At 39.5% G+C, this 7,677-nt stretch overlaps 1 non-coding gene across 1 annotated transcript; it reads left to right on the forward strand.

Annotated features, from left to right (window-relative positions):
• Positions 1-3,796: 3,796 nt before the first annotated feature.
• LOC114204700 (small nucleolar RNA SNORA51) lies at positions 3,797-3,930 on the forward strand. Its single transcript, XR_003608228.1, has one exon. It is a non-coding gene; the product is annotated as a small nucleolar RNA SNORA51 (small nucleolar RNA).
• The last annotated feature ends 3,747 nt before the right edge of the window (positions 3,931-7,677 follow it).

Here is a 7,677-nt window from a genome sequence, read left to right on the forward strand (position 1 = left end):
ATGTCAGTTTCTGGTTTTAATATTGTTCTATAGTTAAGTGGGATGTTACCATTGGCAGAAATTCAGGGAGAAATTCAGTGAATTCTCTGTATGATTTTTATGTAACTTAGATAACTATTTAAAAATGAAAACTTGGGCGCCTGGGTGGCTCAGTTGGTTAAGCGACTGCCTTCGGCTCAGGTCATGATCCTGGAGTCCCTGGATCGAGTCCCACATCGGGCTCCGTGCTCGGCGGGGAGTCCGCTACTCCCTCTGACGCTCCCCCTCCTCATGTGCTTTCTCTCTCTCTCATTCTCTCTTTCTCAAATAAATAAATAAAATCTTTATAAATAAATAAATAAAAAATAAAAATGGAAACTTAATTATAAGTATCAGCTCAACTTCTACAAACTTTAACTGCAGAAATGAAATATAAAAAGATTTACAAATGACCAGGGCGCCTGGGTGGCTCAGTCGGTTGAACTTCTGCCTTTGGCTCAGGTCTTGGTCCCAGGGTCCTGGGATCCAGCCGTGTTGGGCTCCCTGCTCAGTGGGGAGACTGCTTCTCCCTCTCCCTCTGCTCCTCTCCTTCCCTCTTCCCCTGCTCATGCTCTCTCTATATCAAATAAATAAATAAAATCTTAAAAAAAGAAGATTTACAAATGACCATTTGTAACTATAAATTCTATCAAAGAAAGAATATATCTTGGAAATTAAAGGATGTTAGGTATAAGCATTATATTAATTTTCTTTCTTAATTAAAAATATACTCACCCAGATTGATGAATTTTGTCCTCACTTATTATTTATAGACTTCTTTTGTCTCTATCAAATAAGTTTATACACTGAATGACATATTAACATTGTAGAAAAATTGGAACAAATCAGACAATAAAAAAAAGTAAAAGGAATTATTATCACTCAGACCCACTCAAATAGTATAGTTTTTTCATTGATCCATTCATCATTCAACATTTATGAGCAAGTCTCTGCTCTGAATGTTCTTTAATAATATAGATTAGTGAATGGTGCGGCCTCTAGTGCATTTTCTAATTTACACAAAGCCTCCCTAAAGGCCGGCACTGGCTCAAAAGGTAGATATGTACAAGGAACTTACATTAGTAACTATCTCAAAATATTGTTGTCTTAAATGATTTTTTCTATATGTCTAGCATGCCGTAGGCACTATGAAAGTGTCAGCTATTATTATTTTTATTACTATTAAACTACTAGAATTTGTCATATTTGACCACAAGAAAAGGAGCAGGGCCCGATGATCACAGAATGTAGAATCATAGAACTTCTGTTTTTCATTCAACAAATAATTTTGAGTGCCCTTCACATACCAGGCACTGTCCTTGGCAATGGGACTGGGGAAAAAAAATAGATGCTCCCTCCCTCCATTCCTATAATATAGCTCACATTAACCTGTATTTTGAAAGAACCAACCAAGATTAATGGTCAAATTTATTTTATTTAATGGTTTAATTAAGTGCATTGTGCTGGATGACAAGTGAGTGGGGAGGAGATAGGATGTGCAAAGCTTAAGACTGTCTCTGTTATCCAGGGTTTCTGGTATTAACAAGGGAGACATACTTTCATCAAAATATCAAGACAAAATGATGAATTGTCAAAATACATGGTACAGATAAAAAGTTTAGAGGGGGAAGTAAGTTGTTGAGGCCAGTGGTAAAGAAGCAAATTTTTATGGAACAGAGAGGACCTGAGCTGGGGCTTAGAGAATGTATACATCATATTCTGCACTGAAATGACTTTTTTGGATATGTGGCACAAACTAATTAGCCACTTTCTAAATCTACCTCTCTTCCTCTCAGGAGCAGAGCAAAAGTTATACATAATACTTTCAGTCCTAGCCTATGGAAACTCCCATTTGATGCGCCATGTGCCTTGTTTTCTCCAAATTTTGGCTGAATGGTGGCACTAAGGGCAACCAAGGGCAACAATGGAAGCCACATGTTCAAGTCAGTGGGGACACCATTAGCCCACATCCCTCAATGACCACATGGAGGGCGCCTGGGTGGCTCAGATGGTTAAGCGTCTGCCTTCGGCTCAGGTCATGATCCCAGGGTCCTGGGATCGAGCCCCACATCAGGCTCCTTGCTCAGCAGGGAGTCTGCTTCTCCTTCTCCCTCTGCCTCTCCCCCTACTTGTTCTCTCTCTGTCTCTCTCGCAAATGAATAAATAAAATCTTTTAAAAAAAAATGACCACATAGAGCAGAATTCCGCGCCCCCCACAACTACTGGGCTTTACTTGAATGAAAAATCAACTGTCTTCTCATCTGTTTCTAGGTTTGCCTGTTACAGCAGCCGGCTTTAACATACTATGTAACATGACCAGATTGACTTTAAAATTTTTTAGCACTTTTGACGGTGTAAAAGTCAATATAATACAACATGCAAACTCTGAATCAGCTGAAAATATCCAATCTACACTGAGGTTATGGTGAGGTTGCCAGGGGAGGGAGATGAGGGTTGGTGGGGTGGGGGGCTCCTCTATAGTCATTAACAGATTCCAATAAATTTGGAACTGAAGATTATGTGCATGAATCTTTTGTTTAACAGATATAGATACACATGAAAGAAAAGACGATACTAAATGACTTGCCTAGTATCCTAACTGGGGTATGTGGAAAGGCCTCTTCCCCTGCACAAGAGCACGTTTGACTCCTGACACCTGGGCTGGTTCACTTTCCATTGTTTTATTTTATTTTATTTTTAAATATTTTATTCATTTGACAGAGAGATAGAGAGAGCACAAGTAGGCAGAGCGGCAAGCAGAGGGAGAGGGAGAAGCAGACTCCCCGCTGAGCAGGGAGCCCAATGTGGGACTCGATCCCAGGACCCTGAGATCATGACCTGAGCCTAAGGCAGCCGCTTAACCGACTGAGCCACCCAAGAGCCCCACTTTCCATTATTTTATTTTTTTTAAGATTTTTATTTATTTGACAGAGAGAGACACAGAGAGAGAGGGAACACAAGCAAGGGGAGTGGGAGAGGGAGAAGCAGGCTTCCCGCTGATCAGGGAGCCTGATGTGGGACTCGATCCCAGGACCCTGGGATCATGACCTGAGCCGAAGGCAGATGCTTAACGACTAAGCCACCCAGACTCCCAACCATTATTTTAAATAACTGTTAAGTCTCATCTAAATTAGGTTTTAACTCATGTACCAGTGGTAAAACTAAAAAAGCAATTTCGTCATCCTCTTTTTAAAAATGACTGTATTTAAGACATAGCTGTCACCTCCACTCTATCCTCCCTGGCTATAATCCAGAGTCCACTAAAATCCTCGATGAAATTTGTCAAATAAAGCTCACCAGTTTATAAATACAAATGTTCACAAGTTTTCCTTTTGGTGTGAATCTAGCTCTCTCTTTGACTTTATGGGCCTCAGGCAGTCATGCAGATTTTTTTTTTTTATACATCACAGCTTATGACATGGCTGAATAAAGAGCGGTTAGTGGCTGATGGGCTATAGTGTAGATTCACGTGCAGGTGCTAAATGATCATAACTGGGCAAGTGGTCACAGCTGGATCACAAGGAGTCAGACAAGGACAGTGATAGCATAAGCCCAGACTCAGGACTTTAAATTAGGACTCCCTATGTTCCCATTGCTCAGTATCAGTACTGACTCTTGACCTGTGGAAGATACTGAGCCTGGAAGCAAGAGAAGAAGAGTTTGAACTTGGGGTAGAGACTCCATCTTACATGATTGACACACTTTTCCCCTTTTTTTCTGGAAGTGCTTCTTTATTTAGACAAAGCCCCAATGTCTTTGGTCTTAAAATGACTCGGGCAGCCTCCCGGTGCTTACCACTGGCTGTGTTCTTACACCTACACCTAGAGGAGGCAGAGTAAACCTACCCATATACACCCCAGCCCAGGCCCTCTCTGGAGTCCTTGTTAGTATCCTTGGGAACAGGTGAAAAGTCTCCATAATGAGAAAAGGAACTAAGATGGAAATTTGAAGGGATTATTTGTAAGTACAGTTCCTAATGAAGAAGGTTTAGTTTTTGAGTTCTGCTTAGGAACGCCGTGGAAGGTAATATGACTTTAGGCTATGGAGGCACTTGTGTTTTTGGATGTCAGATGGGTGCTGAAGACAGAGATCCAGGTCTTGCTGACTTTTCATGTGTCACCTAGAGAGTTGATGGACAGACAGATGCCCCATATTTTTCATGTTTTTTTTTTTTTTATGAGAAAGAGTACTGCCAAAACCATATCCTGTTACAGTGCTGCATCTAAGAGGATGTGTGTCACTACAGCACTAATTAGGAAGGGCCCCTTCCAGTGGCCAGACTCCTACTTGCTCTGATCATGCTGTTACATCCAGCTAAGGATCTAGCTCTGCCAAGTGGACCACAAAAGGAGAGATGCTCTTTTTTTTTTCTTTTTTCCACCCAAGTGGAAAAGATGCCTGTGGTGTAAGCTCTTCCATGTTAGAAATTCACTCTTGCATATCTTATGTTTCCCAATGATACCTCCAAGGATTTCATTTCTTTAGACCTTAAGAGATCTTTGAGGAGAAAAAGAGTGAGGATTCTCAGGCAGTCACTTGAAGAACAGTCGACAAAGGCAGCGGCATCAGAACCCACACAGGTGACCACACACATCAGTGCCTTTGTTATGACAGCAGATCACGGCAATTTTCAAATGTTGTAATTTGGCAAATTGGATCTTCAAATAGGTGAATAAGTTCACCTTAAAAAAAAAATAGTACTCTCACACAGAGACTGATTGCTTTTTTTTTTGTAGTTTCTCTTCTCGGACTGTTTGTTGTGTGTGTTTAATGCTCTACGCTTTGTTTCCCCAGCCCCGTCGAAAGTGCGCCACTCTCTGCTGGTTTCTTTGATAGCTTTGCTCACTGAGCAGCCTGTGAAACTGTTCAATATATCCGACCGGCAGCTATCCTCAAGTGGAGTGGAAACACCCAGGGAACATCCTCCCTCCTCCCTGTTTCCGAGGTACGGCTGCCGCTACTGGAAATGTATCACCTTTTAGCTGTTTAATTTTTTTTCTTTTTCTTTTTTATTGTTATGTTAATCACCATACATTACATCATTAGTTTGTGATGTAGTGTTCCATGATTCATTGTTTGTGCATAACACCCAGTGCTCCATGCAGAATGTGCCCTCTTTAATACCCATCACCAGGCTAACCCATCCCCCCACCCCCTCCTCTCTAGAACCCTCAGTTTGTTTCTCAGAGTCCATAGTCTCTCATGGTTCGTCTCCCCCTCCGATTTACTCCCCTTCATTCTTCCCCTCCTGCTATCTTCTTCTTCTTTTTTTTCTTAACATATATTGCATTATTTGTTTCAGAGATACAGATCTGTGATTCAACAATCTTGCACAATTCACAGCGCTCACCATAGCATGTACCCTCCCCAATGTCTATCACCCAGCCACCCCATCCCTCCCACCCCACCCCCACTCCAGCAACCCTCAGTTTGTTTCCTGAGATTAAGCTGTTTAAATTTTATGTTGTCAAAGACAGTCACATTGTTTTCACACAGAGAATGATTTTTTTCTTCCTTTAGTAGCAGAATTAAATAACCGAATCATGAATAACTTATTTGCCAGATTATTTTAAGATTCACGGGCTATATTTTCGAGGCAAAGGAAAGACGTAACATTAATTTCAGCACAAATTGTAAAAAATATAATGCTGGGGCTGTGATGACTCACTTGCTATAGTTAAAGTGATCTTCATAGTTCATTTAAAGAGAATAAGATATAATATTTAGTGCTTAACCAAAGATAGTTTAAAATGACTCACCTTTTGTAATATTAGCAAATGTTATATCCTATATATATCTAATCAATAAGGGATTGTTAATGCTGAGGACTACTTCTTCCTTATATTCCAACCTCTCTCTTTCAATGGATTCTTCCTGTTACCTTTAAAATTCTCATATTTCCCACTGAAAATAAATTACTGAACACTTAATTTCTTTCCTTTAGCAGTTAATCTACCTCTTTCTCTTCAAATGTAAACTTCACAAAGTGCTGTCTGCATTGTTTCCTTTTTAGTGAATCTATTAATCTAACAAACATTTATTTAATAGCTACTCTACACCATATACTGTTCTAAAATTAATTTGAGGGGTGCCTGGCTCGCTCAATTGGTGGAGTGCATGACTCTTGATCTTGGGGTTGTAAGTTTGAGCCCCACATTGGGTGTAGGATTACTTAAAAATGAAATCTTTAAAAAAAAACTAAATTAAGTTGAGATTTCTGATCATCAAGACAGTATAAAGAATTCAAAATGATTTTGGGGGGGATGAAAGTTAATTCAAGTTTTTCCATCCAAGCTATAAATGCAAATAACATATAATGGCTGTCAATAAAGGCTTTCTCTTGACTCTTGTTTTATTTAGCATATTCTTATTTTTTTTCTTTTTTTCTTTACTGTTTCAATCAACCCTTATTTACTGTGACAGCCAACTCAGTCTATGTCTGTCAACATTATACTTTAGTGTTTTTTTTTGTCTATGTTATGTAATCTGTTAGGCCTCTTGAACCATATGACAGATGCAGAGATATCTTGCTCTTTGGGGGGAAATAGACTTGCATAGGGTATGAAGAACATGACTCTCTCATTTTTTTTTTTTTTTTGACTCCCTCATTTCTGTAGGGAGAGAAGTTCTCTGTGAAGTGTATAGATGATATTTCTAAAGAGTTACCAAGAGCCTGGTATATGTATGTGAGTTAGGTTTCTCACTCAACCTTCAATGATTCTTTTGCCTCCCCTGAGGTACTGTTTTGCACAACACAGTAAAAATGTGGACGGGAAGTAATTCCATACTGCAGTTCAGCATATGCCAAAATATAGATTTTCTGCCTTTATATACTCGAGAAGTACTGCTTTTGTCAGTGTCTAGGGAATTTAGATGAATATGTAACACCAGCTTAGCTTGTAATAATTACTTCTGGCAAATGTGAGGGCTCTATAACTCCCATTTTCAAGAGGCTGGTGCTTTAGCACAGATCTAGGGATGCTTAGAACGCGGGTGTTATGTATCCCATTAAGGGGAAGAACTCCTCCATGATCTTGACCTCCTTATTTCTGTAAAATAAATACATCCTAGGGTCTTTTCCTTCAAAACTTTGCCGTGATCCACGGTTCAGGACCCTAATGGGTGACTGATATCTGACAACCTTGCAGGAAACATAACTGCTTTAAGCAAGATGGGTTTAGATGACCTTAGGGATGGAATATTAAGGGTGTGACAAGCTATAGCGAATTTTTAAAATTTGATGGGGGGTATTTAGTGCCCTTGAAATTGTAAGTCATAAATCAACTGTGCATGTTCTGGCCTTGCTAGAACATTAGATACAGTCAAAACATACAAAGTAACAAACACAGCCCTCAAACTTAAGGCTGTTGATAATATGTTAACTATATTGGTTCTCTAGGGCTATATATCCCTGCATTCTCTTAAAGACATGTTATGATAGGCACTGGTAAATGATTTACATCCCTTAGTGTGCTCAGCTCTGTGCAAAGTACTTATTCTGTAAAATAATAACAGAGCACAAACCCCCACACAAAAAGCTTTTTATGAGTATTTTTTCTATTTATTTGAAGCACAGTAAAAAAAAATTGTACACTTTAAAAATTCAGTGGCATGAGGAACACTGCGATAACTTGAGGGACATTATACAGTTAAAAAAAA

The sequence above is a fragment of the Eumetopias jubatus genome, unplaced genomic scaffold (assembly GCF_037043125.1).
Source record: "Eumetopias jubatus isolate StellerSeaLion01/CBP00866 unplaced genomic scaffold, mEumJub1_p1.0 scaffold_6, whole genome shotgun sequence".
NCBI lineage: Eukaryota > Metazoa > Chordata > Mammalia > Carnivora > Otariidae > Eumetopias > Eumetopias jubatus.